General features: G+C 41.2%; 1 long non-coding RNA gene across 1 annotated transcript in view; it reads right to left on the bottom strand.

Annotated features, from left to right (window-relative positions):
• Positions 1–4963: 4963 nt before the first annotated feature.
• LOC134172789 (uncharacterized) overlaps positions 4964–22314 on the bottom strand; it is a 36183-nt gene continuing 18832 nt past the window's right edge. The window contains exon 2 of the long non-coding RNA XR_009968017.1: positions 4964–5577. This is a non-coding gene — a long non-coding RNA (uncharacterized LOC134172789). The remainder of the gene's footprint in view (positions 5578–22314) is intronic.

A 22314-nucleotide genomic window follows, 5' to 3' on the forward strand; every position in this document is an offset into this window, starting at 1 on the left:
TCTTCAATGCGAAGCCATACAAATAACTAGCATTAGCATTAACCTCCTCCCAAGATTTGATAAGATCACTCCTGTTTCTCAGAAAGATGATGCTAATTGCTGCTATTTTATCAAGTCCAGGCAGACACACTCAAACTAACAAGTAAATGCTTGAATGACCCAGAAAAATTTCTGGGTCTTTAACCTTTAGAATAAGTGGATGACCTCATGTGAAGACCCACTAACTGTGCAGCCACAGTCAGAGCTGCTGTATATGGGAGCTAATGGAGCGACAGCAGGCAGCATTTCACCCATCTTAAAATCAGGGTTTGTGGCACTATGCACAACAACAAACCAAAAACTCTTTGGGGATTGTATAGCAACTGAGGATGAAGCAACACAAGAACACTACCACGAGCTTTGTTAGAATAAGGACGAAAGCACCCACAGACATCAGTGGTGCCAAGTCATAATCCTGCCTCACTTCAGCCTCTCTGAATCCCTGACAAAGCTCCACAGCTGCACACAGGGCAGCACCTCAGGAAGCACTCAACCAGCACCTGCCCCAGCCTCTCCAGTAGCTTGGCCTTTACTAAAGGATGCAGTTAATTACTATTTCATCCTCTCCATTTCACTTCCCAGCTAGCTTGTGTCACTGTAACTCATTAAGACACACCTTGGGTTAGGCTCAGATCTTCCTCATCATCCCAGCCTTTGGGAGAGCCAAACCAAACTGACAAGACAAGGCCTGAAAGTACAGCTACAACAGCCATCAGTAATGATAACTGAAGAAATTCTATTGCCCTTTGTTCATCTAGAATATATGACTGTCGAATGCTAAGCAACTTATTTATTTTTTCCCAATCACTGATATCAACAGCAGGTCTTACTGGTCAGATGACTGACATACTGCCACGGCTGTTAGTACAGCAGGACACACAGAGACAGGACACAGCCTTTCTGCACTTACATGCCTAGCTGAATTTCCACTACAAAGATCTGATCTCTCATCCCTCCGCATCTCTAAGCCAAAGTAAAAAGAACTGCCAATTCTTTGCTCGCCATGCTTACTTAACATTAGGGTTGGTTATCTGCTATATGAAACAATCACTCAACAAAATCAAAAGCTCTGATTTTAATAGATCTTTTAATGAAGTGTGTGTCATGCCCAGAGGAAAGCTCTTCTGCAGTAAGAAAAACAAGCGTAGATGCTAGAGGAACCAATCCTGGCAAGGGAAAGAAACTAGGCTGCAGGAATAAGCACACAATTTCCATCTCTAACTTCTTCAATTTCATTATGGAAGACTTCAGAATATTTGCTTGGCTTAAACGCATTGCCTCTATGAACCAGAATAGCTGAAATCAAATTATTTCAATAGAAAAATTGTATCAACATTTGTTCTTAAAACGCAGCATTATGATAACGTGCTTTACACTGGGAACATTTCTACAAACACCCTTTTTTTTAGATAACGGCAGTTCTCCTCCTGCTGATCAGACTATAAATATTCTCAGGTAATTAATTAGTAAGAGTCCAACTAATTCATTACTGCAGGCCTAGTTATACATTATTATATTTGTTAAAGGGACATGACAACATTCACTGACCAAATTCACAATATTCATCTACAGAAAGCAGTAGATTTACAACAGAACCAACTTTAGCATGAGAAAGAAAATTAAGGAGACAGCAGCATGGCCTTACATCAGGGACAGAGTTTATTGCCTAAGCTAGGAGCCAAGCTCTCCTTCCATGAAATGGCTCAAAATGCCTTTCCTAGTCCACAAAAAAGACACAGTAACCCCATAACTCCTTCTGAATAGTTCTCAACCACAGAGCTAGATAATTAGGAATTATCTGCATATTAATATATATACTATACATATATGCTATATATATATACACACTTTGCATACTTGCTTACAAGGAATCTGGAGAGGAACTTTTTACAAGGGCATGAAGTGATAGGACAAGGGGTAATGGTTTTACAGTGAAATTGGGCAGATTTAGATTAGATATTAGGAAGAAATTCTTCCTTGTGAGGTGAACACCATCCCTGGCAGTGTTCAAGGCCAGGCTGGAAGGGGTTTGGAGCAACCTGGTCTAGTGGAAGGTATCCCTGCTCGTGGCAGGGGCTTGGAACTGGATGAGCTTTAAGGTTCCTTCCAACCCAAAGCATTCTATGATTGTATGATAACATAACCATATTAATTACATATGTTCCTGCTGTACCTCTTAAAACCCAGCAGCCCTTCTTCTAGCCCATCCCAGATGCAGAGCCAGGTCTTTCATACTTTACAAGGGATTCACTAGCAGGGTCAGCAGGGGATGGTGGCTCCCATAATCAGTCCCAGGCAGGCAGCGAGTAAGGCAGCAGCAGCTGTGTTGGTTGAGGAAACACAATTCATTTCGTGCTGCCTTGGGGAGGGGGATGTTTGAATTAATAAAGAGGGCCCCGAGGAAGAGCCTGAAAGTGATCTGAGCATGTTGTTTAATCCTTACTACCCTAGCAGGCTATGCTAATCGTGCCCAGCACCATCTGAGAACTGAAACAGCTGCCTAGCTGCCTTCATTTTATTTATCAGCTAAAGGAGCCACCCCCAAAAAAGATGCATCTTAACATTCCTGCAGATAAACCTAGGAAAGAGGAGTGTGGGTAGCTGTACAGACATTTTCAGGTTAGATTTGTGCTCTTTAATTAAGCAACACATTAAGAACAAGAACAAAAGACAGTTGAAACAAGTGCTTGTGGAAGCTCACGCTACCTTTCCTGCCAGTTCTAAAGCTGAATTTTAATAGCTCACCCTGCTATTCTCTTTGCTCCAGTTTCAAAAAATCCATTGCAGGCAAATACAGTTTAAGATTATCATCTTCAAGAGTCCTTCGCAGCTTGTTGTTCTGGAAACAGCATCTGCGAGTCTGTCTGTTATCTGAACCCTTGTTACTTTACATCAGCTGTGAAACTGCTTATGCTAACTGGGTAACAGAACATTTCCCTGTGGATTTGTGAGCCTAAACTCCACATGCTGCCTATGGACAATTTGCACCTGGTCTCCTTTGTCAGCCATTTCATATAAAGTCACAAGAGCAACAAGAGGATCCTAAAAAGAATAATCTGTGTAAGTCCCTATGCAGCAACACTGGGAAACTTAGCTCACTGAAGTGCATTACTAACACCATTTGGAAAGAGAAAAGTATCAGAAACATCCCTAACTGGCCCGAAGTATTCACATGCTTAAAGATGGGAGGTATGAAGAGAAATTTTCACCTATGATTATATTACATGACTTAAGATTTGAAAGCAAGATAACATCTCTAATATAAAAGGAACTTACAGAAAGAGATCACTTCCAGAGCTTCAGCTAACCCACATGAGAAAAACAGGATGTTTTTATCACCTCTGGGATGCTGTTTTTTCTGGCTGTGGACAGCAACACTACATACCAGCCAGTATCCACCACTGCAGTACTACCATCCTGCAGCAGCAGCACAAAGACTTGCCATCATACACATCTGGTGCCCCAAACCTACTATGGGATGTTCTCCATCTCAGCAAGACAATATGCGCCAGTAAGAAAAGATGTTTCAACTTGGAAAGGCTGAAAACAGAGACTGGATACACACACAAAAAACCCACACAGGTAACAGTACTATGACTGGTGCTAAAAGACACTGAGGAGGAAGATGAGCATCTTTCCAGAAGCTGCCTGGGTTAAGGAAGCTAGAAGCAACTGAGGTGAAATTTTAATGGGGGTCAGAGTGTTCCCACCAGCTTATTAAGGGCAGCTCCTGGCCCAGATGAGGTGGACAAGAGTTTGCTCCAAGGGCAGGTGAGCAGTCACAGCCTCTGGGCCCTCTCCAGCCACCCCAAGGAGCATGAGTCAGCGACCCAGTTTTCCAGACCTCCTCCCCCCCCCCCATCATTCCCTGCCCCACTTCTTCCAGCCCTCAGGCTAGGGGAGGAAAATGCAGGTTTGCCTGCTCTGCCGAGAAGCCTTGGACCAGTCTGAGAAACTCTATGGTTTTTGCACCTTCCATTGAAATTTCTGGGCTGTTTACTCAGTTTGCAACTGTATGAGCAAAATGCTTGAGCAACGTATGCCAGAGACTGTAGCACAGTGTAACTCCATTGTTAGCTGTGCTAGAGATGTCTTGCACCAGTCGTTTGGAGGATCCCAGGTTGCTAACGCACACTTAGAGCAATCAAGAACTTAGCAAGAAACCTCAGTGCCCAGCTACCATCACAGCACAAACAAGTAACCAAAAACACAGCGCACAAATGACTGAGCCTGAGACCCAGTGAGCCTGAGAGCCCAATAGGTCTGCAGGCTCCCATTCCTGACCTGTGTCTGGTCCTGACCCATTCCCTGCATAGAAGGGACATAAACCAGCCAGACAAGCTAAAGGGCAGAAATCACGAGGGACAAGATTTGGCACCTGTATTCACCAAGCAGTTTTTTTCCATGGTAAATTGTGTTTTAATACCAGCACAGCTTTCTGCTATATAATCCTACCACACATTTCAGCCACAGTAATGACAGCCATGTCTCTGGAATAAAAACAACCATTATTACTGATCATAAAAAGAGAAGTTTATAATTGGGCTATAGCACTTACTAGCCTATTTTAATGGTGTATTATACCACCTCATTTTTTCACTTTTATTAAAAGAAATAATTTTCATTGCTTGTGGGTTTATAAAAAGATAAACAGGAACTGATTATTCAACATTTTCAGAGTCCCTTCATTGAAGCCACTTCCATGGAAGAAGCTTCCACGGAAGCAACTAAATAGTTGCAAATACTGAATTCAAAGTCTTTCACCTTTTTTCTTGGCCCAGCTTTCAAGCAGACAATATTATGGGGTTTCTTCTTCTCTTGGTTCATTATCTTTGCAGCCAATCCACTGGAGAAGGGAATAGGATAGCTTTTACTGAAAGGGTCATCAGACTACTTAACACATATACTCTATGACAAGTAATAATTTAAATCCACTTTGTCTTTTTATTTTTCACATAAGTTAATTGAGTTGTGACAACATATTTAGAAATATGTTGCCAATGAACATTAACTACATTTTGTGTCTCTGTTTTGTATTTTACCACCTTGTCAAAAAACAGATTTAGAATAGAATTCAAAATATGAATGTTTTTTGGTGTCCAAACATGTCTAGATGGTGAATTAGCTGACATTAGTAAGAAATTGTTCAAAATTTGCATTTATAACACTTGGTTGGGAACAACTAAGCCTATGTATGAATTTATGTGCATTAAAAGCTTATGTTAGTATTTTGTGTGAGATTTTACTGGCAATTCCTTGGTTTTGATGAGCCTTGTACTCCACAAAATGGATGTTCTGAATTTCATGGGAAAATGTACTACAGGATATAAATGCATCAAGCAGAATGTATTATTGTAAAGAAGTCTTAAATCAAGCAGTACAACATTTTGGCTTCAGTCAACAGCAAACAGAAAGAAGGATCACTAGGAGAATACTTCAAACACTCAGTACCATGTGTCCAATGCCTGGGGTTTGCCTGGTCACCATGGGTCTTCAGACAAGTCAGCTTGTTGCTGGATGTACTACATTTGTGTGCCACTGAGAAAATGTCACAGTTGGTTTGATTTTACTTTATATTCTATTTGTGTCAATATACAGAGTTTTCTGTGTCTGAAATCCCTGGCTTGGGCTTGTTTCATTCCCATGAAGGGTTCCCAGTTTTACTATAATTCCACTATTTGCAATCATTTATATTGATTAGGAAATTCACCCATTCCACCAGTCCTCAAACTACCACAACACCACACAACAATGCAAGAAAGACACCAGACAACATTATGATTTCATTTACTACTTTTCATCTTCTGGAAATTCAAGTAAAGTTTTGATCAAGTCATAGGTGAGAACTTTTAACAAGGAGATTCTACTTCTTTCGTTTGTATCACAAAATTATGACAATGATAGCTGTGCTAAAAAAGACAGAACTGGGATTACAAAGAGAAATACCTCTCAGAACAGAACCAAGCCTCTGGTTTAATTAATACTATTCCACTTTATATTACTGCTACATAGAATAAAATGTAAGGTAATAATTAGGTATTAGTATTCATTTTCATGAAGCATCTGGGAACAGTACCAACATTACATCCTCTTTGAAATATCTAATGAAAGGAAATACAACACAGCAGAAAAATCACTTTTTCTTTAGATTATTAAGTATTACTGGCTTTTGGGGCAAAACTGATTTGCACAGGGAAACACCAGCAGTCTGTTATTACAGTGTCCTGCTGAAAGGAACAGAGCTACAAACAGGTTTTGTTCTGAAAATCTGAGTGACATACTGCATTAAAAAAAGATGCTTGCCTGGAGTAACACTGGGTTTTACAATGCCAAGCACAGAGTTGACTTAAAAGTTCTCAATGATTGCATAAGCAGATGATCAGGTAGAACACTGGTCCAACATTTCTTTTAGCAGGCCATGAACTCACATCAAAGAACTAAAAAGTAAACTCGTGTATAGAGTGCTGAACATGCAGATGTGATACTGGGAAATACACTGCACAAATAACAGAACAGTCTGACAGCGTTTAGAGATACAATTTATAAACAACATTTGCTGGCTCTCCATTATTTCATTCCATGTAATATATCACTACTGTGCATCCTAACATCTGTGCCCCGGATTCCCCAGAGAGCTCAGAAAAGCACAGAGCAAACTATCATGGGAAGGACAGACCTACCTGTACCAGAAAGAAACCATTTACAGGTACAGGTGTCTAAAATGAACAGCTATATTACTTAAACTATCTCTTTTGCCTACTTTTTGCCAATCTTACAGGATTGCATCACTGAACTATTTTCTGAGTCAATTCTTTCCCAAGTACTTTCTCAATGTAAGGAAATGAGCTCAAGACAGCAGGTGGGTATAAGGAGAATAGTTCAGGGCAATATGACCCATAGTGTGCTCTGCAAGAAAAGAAATCAAAGTGTTTCACATAACATCACAGCAGTCTCTCCAAAGGTCTGATCTTCCCATGTGTTAAAAAATTTTACTTCCCAAAGCCTACAGGACAGGAGAATGTCAATAACTCTATAACTCTACATGGAGCCCTTAGCATTTAGAGAGCTGTAGGAAGGGAAAAATAAACCCAGCTCTCATAAACATGGTCTCAAAGAGAAAAAGAGAGAAGAGAAGAGCCATACCTCTTGTCAAACCTCAACACAGTGAAGCAATAAATTCAAGCATCTGGTGTGCTGAGTAAGTGGATAAAGATCCAGCACAGGAAGCTCTGACCCAGACCTGGCCCATAGGTGGGATGGGGCACAAAGCAGATGAACAGCAACTGGCCTGGAGGGTCTGTGCATTGCCTCATCTGCCAGGGAAATGGGCATGGCCATCCAAACTTCAGGGATGGAGGGAATGAGAGTCACATTAATGCTGCTGGAAGTGGCTAGCCCTGGTACAGAGAAATTGCCAGAAGAAAGAGTAAAGAAGCATCAAACCTCGCAGTGTGCAGTGTAGTCAGAGGTTCCTGCTAATGGTAAGAGAGTTCTACAAGTTTTCCCTTATCCCGCTGAACTGGGTTATTTGAAAAATGCTGCTCTTTAGTTCTTTGCCCAGCAGAAAATAACTACATTTGCTCTAACACAGCACAACAAAACATTAACAAAATGTTACTAATCACCAGAGAACAGCATCCTCCAAAATTAGCTCCGCATAAGCCAGAGGAAATTCTTGCTATGCATGAATGAGGCCCAGCTCTAAAAAGAAAAAAACTGTTCTCTAAACAAATAAGGCCATTCCCTATTTCTTAAGGAACTGAAACATTTTTTCTTTCCATTTTTCCTGCAAATCCCCTTCCTGCAGGAGAATGCCCATGATAACTACTGAAGAACAGCTCTGCAGCAAAACCTTGCTGCCACCTTTCAGTCTTTTATAACATTGGAGTGCTGCAGCATTGCTGCAGCACACACTGGCACCTCTCACAGTTATGGGTCCCTCTGGAAATGACCGCACCAGGTAAACAAAGGGAAAAAGGACCAGGATTTATTACATGAACACAGTCTCCTTCTCTTCACTGACTTCCACTTCAGTACTTGCTATTTTCCTATGAAAGCTCTGCCCTCTGCAGCGTGCAAAGCCCAAGGACCAGCACCTCCTAAAACCAAAAGCATATAGGATGGAGCAAAGCTACCCCAAACCTGATTTCTAGCCAGAACCCCAGTGTGCCTGGCCCCAATGGCCCCAACTGTCAGGCATGAGGCAGGGAGCTGAGACCATCCCCACCAAACTCTGTGTCCTGTCAGCCCCTCAGCATATCTCTGAGCCCATGTCCCAGCAAGAGGTGCTGCAGCAGCATTGACCTTGTACCTAGGCATGGGCTGGGAGGTTGGAGAGCTTGTAGGTGAAAAACGACATCTAAATAGAGAGGGAATGAGGAAGGTGACTTGGGGAAAGGAAGGTGAAATTACTGGAGTCAAAAATTCAAGCTGCTGATTTCGCCATTGACTCAAATCATGGCTGATGTAAAAAACTAAAATCAGCTGAATTTTCCCCAGTTGCACTCTCAGAACTGATCTTTTAAAGATAGATAAGTTCTTGCCACCTAGTAACTATCAAGGCATTTGATTAATAACTAAACATTCCCTTTATACTCTTTGACCCATCTTTTTAAGCAACCAAGAGGGTATGCTACAGACACAGTAAAGCACTCACACTGCTTGACTCATGGACTTGCAGGTTTTATATTTTCTTTGACAGCAGAAAACTTGGAATTCTTCTCTCACATTCTATCAGGGAACTCTGTGTGGAAACTGGAACCCAGATCTTTTATCTAATCCTTTCTCCAACCCCTCTAATGTGAGACCAAAACCACTTTTTTTGATAGAAACTGCAGAACTGGAAAGGGACATATTGGAAGATGAAAAGGGATCTGGACCACTTTGGTGGGACAGAGCTAGAGTTGGTGGATTTCCTTCCACCAGCCAGACCTGGCAGCCACACTCTTTCCAAGCTTGCTTGATACAGAGTACTTCTCAATGACAATCATCTCCATGACCCCCATGGATGAGGTATCCCAAACTCCATCCGGATATTCTGAGAAACCACATGCAGAACCCACAAACTCTGCCACATCGTCCTGATAAAACAGCACTCTGGATAAAGTTCTTCATTAATCCTTTTGTTAAAAGATTTTACACTCGGACTTGTTACAGACTCCCACAAAGACTGTATAGGTGCCTTATATTTCTCATAGCTGGTTCACACCTGAAGACTGGAATTTAGCTTTGAACTATTCCATGTACAAAATTCCTTCCCCCTGCCCCATTTTGGGCTTGTATCTGTTCCAAAGCTTTCCTTGACTGCAGACTGGGGAGAAATGAGACACAGCTCACATGCTCACAGCATTCTGCCCAGTGCTCTGGGCAATATCCCATCGACTGCTGCACACACTTTATTATCAAAGGCTGACGGTCAGACTGGAGACATGAAAACTCTCCCAACTGCAACTGATTGAGGGTGTTCCTGAGCCACTGGGGACAACTGAAATCTCAGATCAGACCAGGGAAACTCACCCAACTGCAATCTGTTTACACAGACCTCTGCAAAAAAGAGACCAGTAACACTTCCCAGCTTTGATCAAAGCCACAGTGATGCCCCCAGGCCTGTTTTATCCTCCAATGAGCTGTTCATTAACATGCCAGGAAGTTTTTTAGTTGTTCCACTTTTGTCTTGACCTCATTGAGCTTCAAGGGGAAAACTGAACTTGTTACTCCCCAGGATGTGCGAACTGGGGACGGGTGGAAAGGGTGAAAAGGATGAAAGGACCAGATGCATTTCACCTGCTTTGCCTTTCTAACAGATGGGAGGCTATTCTTCTGCTCATGAATCTCCTGTCTTGGAAAGGAAATATGAGCCAAAACCCTGAGGGAAATGGGCTTGAGGTTTTTTTACATATTTCCTGGTGAGCTCAGGTGCGGTGAAAATAAACTTCTGTCCCTCTGCACTCAACCTCATTGAATCCAACCGCAGCATTTGATACAAGTTCCCTGAAATAATTTCAGAAGTAGATGCTAAAATCAATCTTCTCTCACATTGCACCAACACAGGATTACTCACTGCCTGGCACAGAGACATGGAGATCTCAGGGACGGATGCCCTTGCAGAAAGGCCCACCACAGTCTATGCCGACAGCTCCATCCTGCCAGTTGCTTAGGAGTTATATTCTTTGACTTGTATTTCCTCCCATTTCTCAGAGTTAGGGTGCAGGACACAATAGAACCCCTGAGGAGCATTCAGATAGTCAGAACAGTCCTACCCACAACTTCAGCTCTCCATCTGCCAGATGGAGATAGGAACAGCCAAATAGGCAAAGAAATTAATTTACCATGTTAAACCCCAACTATTTGCGTTGTGACTGTATAAAGACCAGGATCCTTACACTGAGAAATTACAAGGAACAGCACTTCAAATTAAACAAAAAGTCTCTTCTCTAATCAGTGCTACAAATTGCAGGAGGTCAGGAGCTGTTCTTCATGCAAGCGCGCTGTTCCTACCATCAGCACTGCTATTAGGCTGAAGGGAACAAATGTTACTCTCCTTCAAAAAGATACGGGCCAAAGTCAAAGCTTATGTCATCACAAACGCAGAACATGAGAAGCCTACACATTGCTTTCAGCAAGAGTTCATTTTGCTGACATACAGTTTTCTATTCATTTAGGACATTTCCACCCAAGATTAAAAGCCAGAGGGCTCAGTGCTGACCTTCCTCCAACAATTAAAAAGAACACAAAATCTTCAGCCTTCAGAGAGGAAAAAAAATTGATGCCAATTTAGTCTTAGATAACACAGCATCAATGAGCCCAATCGATATTGCACACAAGACAGTCAGCAATTTAGGCATCTTGTTACATTCCTTTTTTGGGGGGGGAATGCATACTAGCAAAAGGAAAAAGAATTGCTGTAAGCATCAAAGCATAGTAAAGAAAAGCTGATAATTGACTACAATTGCAGCTCAGTATCCTACTTCTGAAAAGATACTATCAGAATAATTAGCGGCATTCTCCAAGACTCATTTTCTCCAAGATCTTAAACAAATATTCTTCATTTTTGGTTAGCTATCAATTGCACTAGAGACTTATTTATCCTGAAGGACAGCAAAGCCGACACAAAAGGGGTTTATTGAATATTTTCATCTAAATAAAAAGCATGGTTCTGTTTGGGAGCAGAGCTATGCTGGCTGCATTACATTATTCTCAAAGCCAAGTTCAACCGATCAGTTTTCCAAGACTGCAAAAAATAAAAGAGACAGAAATTGAAAGTACAATTTTAAGACCCCATAAATCATGATCTATAAGGCAAATGCACATGATTACCCTCTATTAGAGGCATTTGGTTTTATTATGTTTCAATTTCAGTGGATTTGGATTTTTTTTCTTCCCTCTCGAGAAACTGAAGTTGTGATTCATCACAATTTATGTGACTATTCTAACTGTTGCTTTGTGGCTGCCTGACCCAGCTGTGTTCCTAAAATTTGGCTCTTTTTCTTTTTTATGCAAAGGATCCCCAGTGTCAAGAAAACTCAGTGTCAGGCCATGGAGGAAGCATCTGAAACAACTCTCCCCTTGCATCTCTGAGCAACCTTTAGTTGGAGGAGCTGGAGCTGGCTGGGTTTTCAAATGCTAGTTTGTCTGTCTGAAAATGCTGGCATCCAGCAGGTTTCTTTCTCACTGAAAGTTATCATACCGGGCCTTGAGCTACACTTCCTTTCGAAGGAAAACTTTTAAGTAGAGGCCTTTCACTACAGGCTGATGTCACAAACGATTGCAGTAGCTATAACAAACGTCTCAAAATGACCTGTTTAACAGGGAGGATGCAGCAGCCACCCTAGTTCCCACAGCTGAAGATTGCCAGGGTGAGATCCATTGCAGAACACAGCACTCCAAGTCAGGTACCGCAGTATTAACCATCTAGATTGTTAGTTCCCAGGACTGAAACTCAAGCTTAAAGTTAAGTCTTTGGGCAGGTTCTACAACTACATGGTATTGTAAGTCTAAATGACTTTCTATACTCTGGATCCAAAGCAGATGCTTTCCTGAGAAAGAGCACCTATAGATAGCTTTTGAAAGAAATTATTTGTCCCAAAATGTGGCCACCAGTACAGAAGATATTACCTGTCTCTGATACAACAGTAAATACCTTTCTACCTGCCAATTATCTGTGTTGTTCATGTCCTAGATAAACACTGATGTCATTCCAGGCCTATCTGAGATCAGATATTATTTAACTGAGCATAAATAGACCATTATTACGATAAATTTATATTCCCCACAGCCCAAACAGGACAAGAAGGAATGTTTCAACATCAGCATAGCTACCTCATTCCCCCAGGAAATTAAAGGTCCCAAGTCTGAAAGCTGCTGCTTTGGTAAAGTTAGGTGAATAACAGGAAAGAGAAATCCCCCAGAAATTAATGTTGACAAAACACAATGAACAGCTGTGTAACTGGCGTACACGTTCCCTGGTTGCACACCTCTGATGTTTAATAAGGATTCTGGTTGCATTACATACACATGCAAGAATAGTTCACTTTTCAGTCACCACAGGAATTAAATTAGGAAAAGTTGCTAGGTAAGAGACGTTAGGTTGTCTAGCAGAACAAACTGATACTTCCTTTCTAGAAAGGTAATAACGCAAACAAAAGCAAGCTTTCACTGAAGTGCAGACCATGGCATATTAAGGAGCTAATTAACACTGAGCAACACAAATTTATGACCTCCATTAAAAAAAAAAAGTAAAAAAAAATGGGATAAAAACATGAGATAAATATTTGTGAGCGCCTACTTGAGAAACAGTTGAGAACTGGATTGGTAACATCAGACTCCCTCCATGCATTTCAAGTAAGCATTGACTGGAAACGTCAAAGATTCAAAATCTCATTAACAGGAATTTTACCTGCATTGATCTGACCCTCTGTCCAGTCAGCAGAAGTGTTGTTCTGCAGTGGAGAAATACCATGAATGGATGGTTAAGCTAAAGAGCAAGACATATTTAAGCAGAGACACTAACACGTTTTTAGTCCCAGGCAACACAACTGATCTATGATTATTTCATTACTAAAGTTTTATTAACCAAACAGGTTTGCTGTTTAGGGCTCCGTTTGGGGGATTTTTTTTAAGCTAGGAAGATGACTTATTAATCCTCTTACACAGTTCCCATCACATACTAAACACATATTGACCCTGAGTCTGCTCCCACTCAGACAAGGCCCTGGAGTTGCTTTGGTACAAAACTGAAGTGAATGTGAAGAGAATCAGGCTCTCAGATTACACCGGTTACATACTTTCTTCCAGTGGGAATAGTATACATGGTACCTCACCAACAGGCAAGTAGTTTAGGAGGTTTTAAAGCACAGGGTCAGTCTTTAAATGCTTCAAAAATAAAGGCAGTTCATGCAAAGACATGTAACTCAAGATACCAACTGATGCCAATGAAAAACACCACTGATTTTTTCTAAGAAACAGCATATGTTGAATAGCCAATGAAAACTGCAGTTAAAGGATCATTTTCAATCCCCCAAAACACATGAATTAAGTAATCTGCTGATAAGAACCGAAGCATGGAGTTTTTCAGCTCTCAGTTTAGGCACAGCCCCAGTACCAGGTTTTGTAACCATGTTCAACCTGCTTCAGAAGCAAACTACCTTGGTTACTCCCTGACCCCCCACACAGTATTTCCCTGCTGATGGCCTCAAGCCTCTCCAAAGAGGACCATTTGCTTCTATTGAAAGGAGGCATCTGCACTGAAACTTGTCCTGAGACTGCCTCTATTGCAACCTCCCTGCATTTCTCCAGGTGCTGCCTTTTCCCCACTGCAACACCATCCCTCCCCATCCTGCCCCACTTTTAGCACAACTCTTGATTTTCATCCTAGACCATCTCTCAAAAGCCTGCACAGACACATTTCCTGCTAAGCTTTTCTTACCCATTCCTCTGCTCCAGAGCATCTTTTCTTCTAGATTATCTTCTCCATCGTGTAAATTGTTATACACGTTCTATCCAGTTCACAGTGCATGCCTGAGCTGAAGCCTTTCAGCTATTTGACTGGAATACTACCCCTACCCCAAGCTCCCTGACACTCATGAACTGCTAGTAGCAAAATAATTATTCACTAGGTTAGATGTGTCCATTTTTAAAGTCCTTTCAGTAAAATTTAGCTGCTCTGGTTTCTAATGTCCCTCTCCCATCTACTTTGGGAGACTGTTTTATAGTCTTACATTTCCTAATTTTATCCCTCATTCAATCCTGGATAATTATTTCCTGTTTGATACTTATACCCTTACAATAGTTGTCTGATTATCCCAGTCTAAGACCCTCCATTGTCACTTAGCTAAGTCGTATGTCGCAGATTCTTCTTCCTTCCTGGTATAAACTGTATTCCCAAATGGGTTTTTTTGTTAGATTGTCACTGTCTAGGAATGAATCCCATAGAAAGATTTTAATTGCAGGCTATGATAGTGTTGCCCTCCAAAAGCCACCTAACACTACTCCTAGCAGCTAAAAATGAGGCAAGTGAAAAGCTTGCTTTTTTGTCTTTGAAGCAAAGCAGGTGTCTAGTTAACACCGTGCAACCCAAACTCATTACTTCCACAAGGTATAAGAGATAAAAATATTTGCACTCCCTACCTGGTGCTCTCTAGAACTCCTGCTCGTGGTTGTTGTCATGCACCAATTGACTGCATGTCTTGTTGACTGCCTCCTTAGTTTGTCAGTGCCTCCCAAGTCAGAAAGCTTTTAAAACATTTAAATGCATGATATCATGTCAAAAAGTTTTACAGCAATAAATCAAAAAGCACACATGGTGTAAGAATGTAAAACCTGCACCCTCATCCTTACAAACAGCAGCTGAGTCCCATCTTGCTGAAGATGCTACAGTGACATAGCCAGGAGTCCAAAGACTTGCAGAATAACTTGACAGTTTTGTCACAGACTTCATATGTGATCACAGACAAGTCCAAGCAACTTGTAGCAAATGAGTTTTCAGTTCTAAACAAAAGATAATAGGATTTCCCTCTTTCACAAGGATGTTGTAAGTATAAGTATATTGCAGTGGGCCAATATAAGACCTGAAAATAATGATACAATGAGTCGTAATGCATAACATATTCATTTTGAAAATGTGACCTTTTGTTGTCAATCCTTCTTAAGCTAGAAAGGGCAGATGTGGATTTTTCAATTTACAAGCCTGGAAATTGCAAATTGAAAAGAATTCACTTCTGCCCTCTGCAGAGTGAGATAGCTAAGTATGAGTGACAAGTAGACATGCTCTAAATAGAACAACTCTAATTTCTTTTGAAAGCCATTTACAAAAATTCCTGTTCTCTCCAGTTCTTCTTCATAGAAAACCATTTTGGGGTAGAAGACAAGTTCTCAGTAGCGATATGAAGATGATAAGTAGACCTGTGTTTCCATCAAACACATTCTTTGAATACGGTATTTTCTAACAAAGGAATCATTTTTGCAAGTCAATAAGCCAAAACAGAATAATTAATGTCAATGGTAGATGATGAACCCTTAGCAGTAGTAGGAAACTAACTGCCACTAACACACAGTACGGAATCTAATGATTCTGGTTTAAAACAGCTCCTGTTAAGAAACTGCATGATCACATGGAATTACTTGCATTCACTACATGGCAAGAAACAATTGGTGACGAGACCTTTGTTTCAACATATTCGATTTGTGACAAAATTAATGCTGTTGAATTGATGGACAGCTGTTGAGCTCCAGATACTGCTGTGTTTGGTTTTAAAACTCACAAGCATTACTGGTTTTCAGGTTATGATTGAATACAGCTCTGAGAGCTCAGGTTTAAACACTGCAGGAAATATTAAACAGTCCTGCAAGATATTTTGTCTTTTAATAACTAGGATCCTGTAGAACAATGCACATTTGCTCATAAATAATGGGAAATATTGTCTTGCCTTGGACTCTACCCTAATTAGTGTGATACAAATGTAACCATAAATCACACTTCAGTGTATAAACTGAGCTTTACTCAAAAGACATACTACTGAACCTGAAATTCATGTGCAGAGCTACAAGGTCCACACACTCTCCCCAGCCTTCGCTCTCCATTGCCTATCCCACATAACATCCTCCAAAACCAGCTCCTTTTTCAGTACTCCAAAGTAGAGCACATATGCACCCACAGACACATATCCTACCATGAGGTTCTACCTTCCCTCGGTCTGAATGGAGATGTTTTCAACATCCTCCATGCTGCCAGCCTAGTAGGGAATTTCCTGTGGGTTTAGATACAGTTTGGTTGTTGGGATATGGCAAGTCATTCTTTGCAATAGGCCTGTACATAGCACTATGCAGAGATACACAAGTGAGCTCTCAAAAGCCACATTAGGCCCTAGAAGCCATACATCTATGTCAGCCCAAGTGTTGAGTCAGGTACCATAAGAAATGCATGTTCTTTCCAATACCACTGCTAGCACGAGTGGGCATGTATTCAGTGATGTGGACCAAACCACTGATCAGCCCTTGTCAGTGTAGCAAGTTTCACTGAGCAGAATAAAGACCCTAGGGGAAAAGGTACATAGCAAGGTAAATGGAAAATCCAGCTTTGGTGGTGCCAGCATCAGACACCACCTTCAACAGATGGATTTTGTTTCCAAATCACAGGGAAGAAGTCTTTTCCCACTCATTCGTGGAAGGTGCAGAACACAGAATATATGTGGTTCAGTTGCTGGCATCAGGCAGAAAGTAAAATGTTCGCATGCACACGAAATAGTACATCACACTATATTTAACTATTCTGATGTCTCTAATGTGCATGCTTCTGAAAAAAAAAAAACAACCCAGCAGCTGTGTGTAATTAAAAGCAGGGCTTCCAATAAACTAAAGAATGAGAAGTGCAAGGGCGGGCAGACAGACCAAACCTCATGTAGGTCATTATCATGATCAAGCACAAAACTGTTAGCATTTACGTACTCGGGGTTTGCAATGAAATACAACAGATTTCAGCAAATGGCAGAATTATCCTTGTTAAGGTCAATTCTCAGAAAAGGACATTGTCACAAAAAGCCAGAGCATTTCCCAGGTAAGTGCTACATGGACCAGCTAAATAGAGTTGCAGTAAGGCAGATGCTCACTGCCTCCTCCACTCCTTTCCCACTCTTCACACCCAGGCCACTGCTCAGGACAGGCAGGTCTCCTGAGCTTTGCTGCAGGCAATTCCTAGGACACCCCAACTGATGCAAGACAGCAGATCACAGCTGGCACTCCCAGGTGTCCCAGGCCATGCAAACTGGACACAAAGCTCACGTTTTGCTTTCTTCTCTCGCTCAACCTACAAAGGATGCAGCAGTAGCTCACACAAATCCAGAGGACACAGATCCTGAATTCACGCAGTGCTACTCACCAGAACCTGGATGCATCCAAGTGGCCACACCTCACAGTGGTAGGTGAGCCAGGATCCAAGGGTAACACCATGTCAGATAGTGCCACAGCATCCTCAACAAGGGCACAATACCACAGTGCCAAGCAAGCACAACAGAGCAGGTCTGTGATGGAAGCCATAGTGATGACCAGAGGCAGGTCAGCAGGTCAAGCCAAGAACTCAAGTCAACAAGACAAAACTAGGACCAGTGAGATGCCTAGCAGGGCACAGGCATACCTATAGCATGGCTCAGGCAAGAGCCAAAGGCAAGGTGTCTGAGCTTACGAACACCTCCTCACCAAAAAGTTCCAGATGAGATTTGTGCCAACTTTTGACAGCTCTTCTTGGCAGTCAGAGTAATGGTATGGAGCTCTGATCTCTAGGTAAGTGCACAGTGCTGTGGAAATGCCCATGGCAGCAGTGCCCAAGGGGAACCTTTGAAACTCCCCTTCAGCCGCTTCTAATTTGTGGTCTCATTGATCCCTCCCCCTACCTGTGCATCTTGCAAGTGTCTTAGCACACCTACACTCAAAGCATTTTCATTTTAAATTCTTAATCTTTCCAAAGAACAAATACTCTCCTGATACATTCTTTTTGCATTCAACTCATTAATCTCCCTACTTGTCAAAGGCACTCAGAATTGAGCAATAGCACCAAAAACCTCCTTCTCCTGTCATGAACCACCCCCTTGGATCAGCATAAACACCCACTAATAGCAAAAGGCCAAATCAGTGTTCACAGAAACAGATTTGTGCACTCACAACACACCTACTTCTAACCTTTCTCTCAGACGTACAACAGGGAATTTGGCATGCCCTTTGCATATTCCATGCATATGGGGGAAAACTTGCCTATTTTCCTGGCTCCATTCATCTCCTCCTGTTCTTTGAAGTCTACAGAGGCAGTTAGTCTTGCTTTAGTGGGAACTGTAGGAGTGCCTTATTTTTATGCTATTGATCATTGCGATGTCTGTGTGGAACAGCTAATGTAAAGTAACTCACTCATGAAAAGTATGAAGACTTTCAGTCAGAGAAGTCTTTAAATGTTTTTGAAAAGAGGCTAGCCCCACAAAATTAAGAAGAAAACAGTAAAGGAAAACCAAGGAGGAAATACTAAGGATTTTCAAATATTTGTCCCAGCTGCTTCCTAAAGACCTTGCAAAAGGCCAGGAGAGGGGTAAGCAATAAATAAGACACAGGAAAAGCCTTGCTAACAAAACTGGCTCTTTTGGAGGCTACTTTCAACAGCAAACATGGTCATGATCTGACATTCAAGTGATGGAGCCCTTTATCTCAATTTCTCCTCCCACCCTTACCTGCTCTTTCACATAAAAGTTTTTCAAAAAAGCATTGGAAGCAAAGACTCAGTCCCTCCTGTTCATGTACTGCAGAATCAGTGGCAGTCCCAGCAATTTACCAAGACATATTTATTGAAAGCCTGTGGTACAGAGGAAATGAAAACTGAAGCCATTATAACCACCAAGATCTCATTCAGTTATAAAAGAAATACCCATTATTCCTCATCTCCCATCATCTCCATGAAGAGCTCAAGAGAATGGCTACCTGCCAAAGGGCAGGCCACCTTCTCCCCTTCCTCATCAAACTCAGATAATACCCTCCCTTGTGTGAAGTGTCACCTCAGCAAGGCCTGGAGAAGAATTCCTGGCATGAAGGTGCTGTGCAGGGCAGAGCTGCTGCTAACACAAAGTTGTCTAAGTTACCATCACAGCTGTGGTGACAGCACTGTGTGCACAACACCTAAGGTATCTCTGCTTGTAGATACGCATCCAGCCTAGGAAAGCAGCCACGGCACCATGGGAGATGGTGTAGCTTTAGATTAAGACTAGCTTCTGAACATTTGTTGTCAATAAAGGGGAAAAAACAGATTCTCAAAGCATAGGGATTTAGGACTTGTTTGAGGATTCTTTAAAATTCTTTTTTCCGCACTTCCTAGGTCAAGAATAGCCTAAGAAATAATCTTTAAAATTGTTTCAAGACTTATTAAACCTGTCAAGAGACTTCAAGTAAAGGAAATCCTCCTAAACGCTTGGGAGTTTATCAAAGTCTGTGTACATTGCATTTGAAATCAATAATCCTGCACAATCTACAGCATAAGTGCCTATGTCCTGTCTCACAGCAACGAAATAGCATTCAGGAGGATGCTGTCTAGTTCTATCTACCTTAAGCAATAACACAAGAACCATTAGGAATCCCTTTAGCATGTGCTTGCAAACAGAGCACATACCATAATTATTAACAACTAATATTGAATAGCCACCAGTTCAGGTGTCCTATTTAAGGCCAAGTTAACTCCAAGAAGAGCCTATATACCTCTAACCATGCCTACAGGGCTGTTCTGCTTTCTTGCACTCTTGAAAATTTGCTCTCTCCCCCACCACTTCTGACCAAAAGAGGCATTTGAGAGTCCCAGGTCCAGCCTGGATGACACTTGGCAAACCTTGAGGCTTCTTCATCAGATCTCTACTGCTTCAGTCAGGGTAAACATTTCCACACAGGTTACTTCTGCTCAGTCAAGACGTGAAACTATTCTTGAACTATTTCCTTAGAGTGATCCCACTAAATTACATAGTTCATATGAAAAGGTTGGTTCAACTGACCCTTAGGACACAGGTAGGACAAAATCAAATTTAAGTTTTGCTAACATTGCTGCTTAGTCAAGACAGCTGATAAATTCTACAGCACTTTAGGGCACTGCATTATCAGCCTCAACAATAATTTGCTAGAAGTGAATTGAGCTCAGTCAGCCCAGTGCCTCAATTCAAGTGTCAGACACTGAAAATTTATGGGATAAATAAAGCCCCACTACATAAAAACTGGATATCCAGGAATTCACCCCAGGCAATGCCACCCACAGGTCCTTTGCTCAGTACCAGTGGAAACCTCCTAATGAAACCATTTCTGAACACCTATTTCTGCATCAGGCATGGACACAACCATTGGATTGAATTTCTGCTATTTCTCCAACTGGCGAGATTCTTAAGCCCCACCTCTCCTTCCTAGAGTCTTGAGAAGCTGACTTGTCTGTCTCATCATTCCTTTCTTTGACAAAGAAATACTTTTAGTGACCTCTTTCTTCAACACATTTAGTAGAAAAATGCAAATAATGGAAAAAGTTCCGATTTCCATGACACTGTCACCTCTCTCACAACACAATTCTGTGGGATATGAAAATCCACATAGTTTCCAATTCTTACTACAATAGTAAGTAGAAGAAAATATTCTTTAAATCTAAAATGTACAAAAATGACCCAAACAAAAGTCAAAGTTTTTGCAGGATTTTTGCCTCTTATTTGATTACTTGCTTCTGGTAGGTTCTGATTGAAACTTATATCGATTTTCATGAAAGCAAGAATAAAGATGAAAGCTAGGAAAGTCCCCTCAGCTGAAATTTGCACTCACACATACACGTATTCCATTTCCAACTTCAGAAATCAATAACAACAGAAATCAATAACAAAGACTTAACTGATCAGGAAAACATGATTTAGCAGAATAACATTAGCATGTCCTAAAATATTTTTCAAGTAAACAAGTTTCAAGTTGGAATCAATTCAGGACTAAGAGAGCAAGTAAAGTTGCAACATAGAGCTGGTCATTACATCAAAGGTAATGATGCTCGCTCTCTGGCTCCAAAACCATTTGAGAACATATTTGCATTGCTACCAACAAGACAGCCTACCATTTATTTGTCATTAGTTTCACCAGGTCATGAAAGAAATGATTGTATTAACTGTAACACATATTATTTAGTAGCAACCCTTCTGCATTTCTTACACAATAATTCATGCTCAAATTTATGGGAGGCATAAAATTCCTGTGGTAAAGCATCTGTAAGAGAACTAATGTATCTTGTGTGACAGTTATTGACAGCAAAAAGAACTCCTAACTTGCAGTATGTCCTAGTTAATTGGTACCTTTGGTCTCAAAGAAGACACATTAAATAAATGTTTTTTAACCATTTCTCTTTTTTTGAAGTACACAGTGAAATCCACAGTGGCCTCATTTGGACTTTATCATCAGCTTTTTTAAGCAGGTTCCTTCAATCCCCATTGGTAGATTAGACTGGACCTTGAAGAACAGATTAATTTACAAAGTACCATCATCAAGCTTCAAGAGAATGGAGTCATTCCAAAATCAAATTTCAGCAGGTACCAAGTGTGGGTTGAAAGTGGCTTCTTCTACATCTGTGCACGAGAACATGAAGCTACAGAAAAAAATAAACAGTTTTGCAGTGAGAATATTGCCTTAGCAAAGGAACCTGTAAGAACAAACAAACAAAACTAACACTGCTGTGACTCACTACACTGTCAATCTGAGGAGGAAAAGAGAGAATAATATTTTTCTCAATGGATTTTTGCAAGTCTTTCTACTCATAAACACTCATAAACAGCTATCCTGAATGGCGTGTTACAAAGATTGCTGCAATCTCCTGCCCACATGCATGTACACGTTCCCTGCATCCAGGGAAGACACCCACTATGTGTAGTTAAGTCTTTTCAGGATAAAGATTTGGGATACTCAGTTTCAATAACTGCAACTTAATGTTTCCTACATATAACTAATATCCCCCTTGATATTTTAAGGAAAGATTTAGACAAAGAACATGAAAGTAGACAGAGAACTACCATTTCTGTTAGGACAACAGCTGGAAGATGGTGATGCAACGTTAGTTTAGAATATCTATAGCCACAACTCTTGTTTCTGCAGAAGTTTCTGAACAGGGTGTTCAAGCATGGGAGTCACTGAATGAAGTGGAACTTTAAATGAGATTTGGAGAAGGTGAACATCCAACCAGGGAGAGGAGGCATATCTCCCTGCAGGAGGGAATGGCAGGAGGAGCATTCATCTGGAGAAGAAGTGGGCATC

The sequence above is a fragment of the Pezoporus occidentalis genome, unplaced genomic scaffold (assembly GCF_034315485.1).
Source record: "Pezoporus occidentalis ecotype Australia unplaced genomic scaffold, CSIRO_AGI_Poc_V1 ctg470, whole genome shotgun sequence".
Lineage (NCBI taxonomy): Eukaryota > Metazoa > Chordata > Aves > Psittaciformes > Psittacidae > Pezoporus > Pezoporus occidentalis.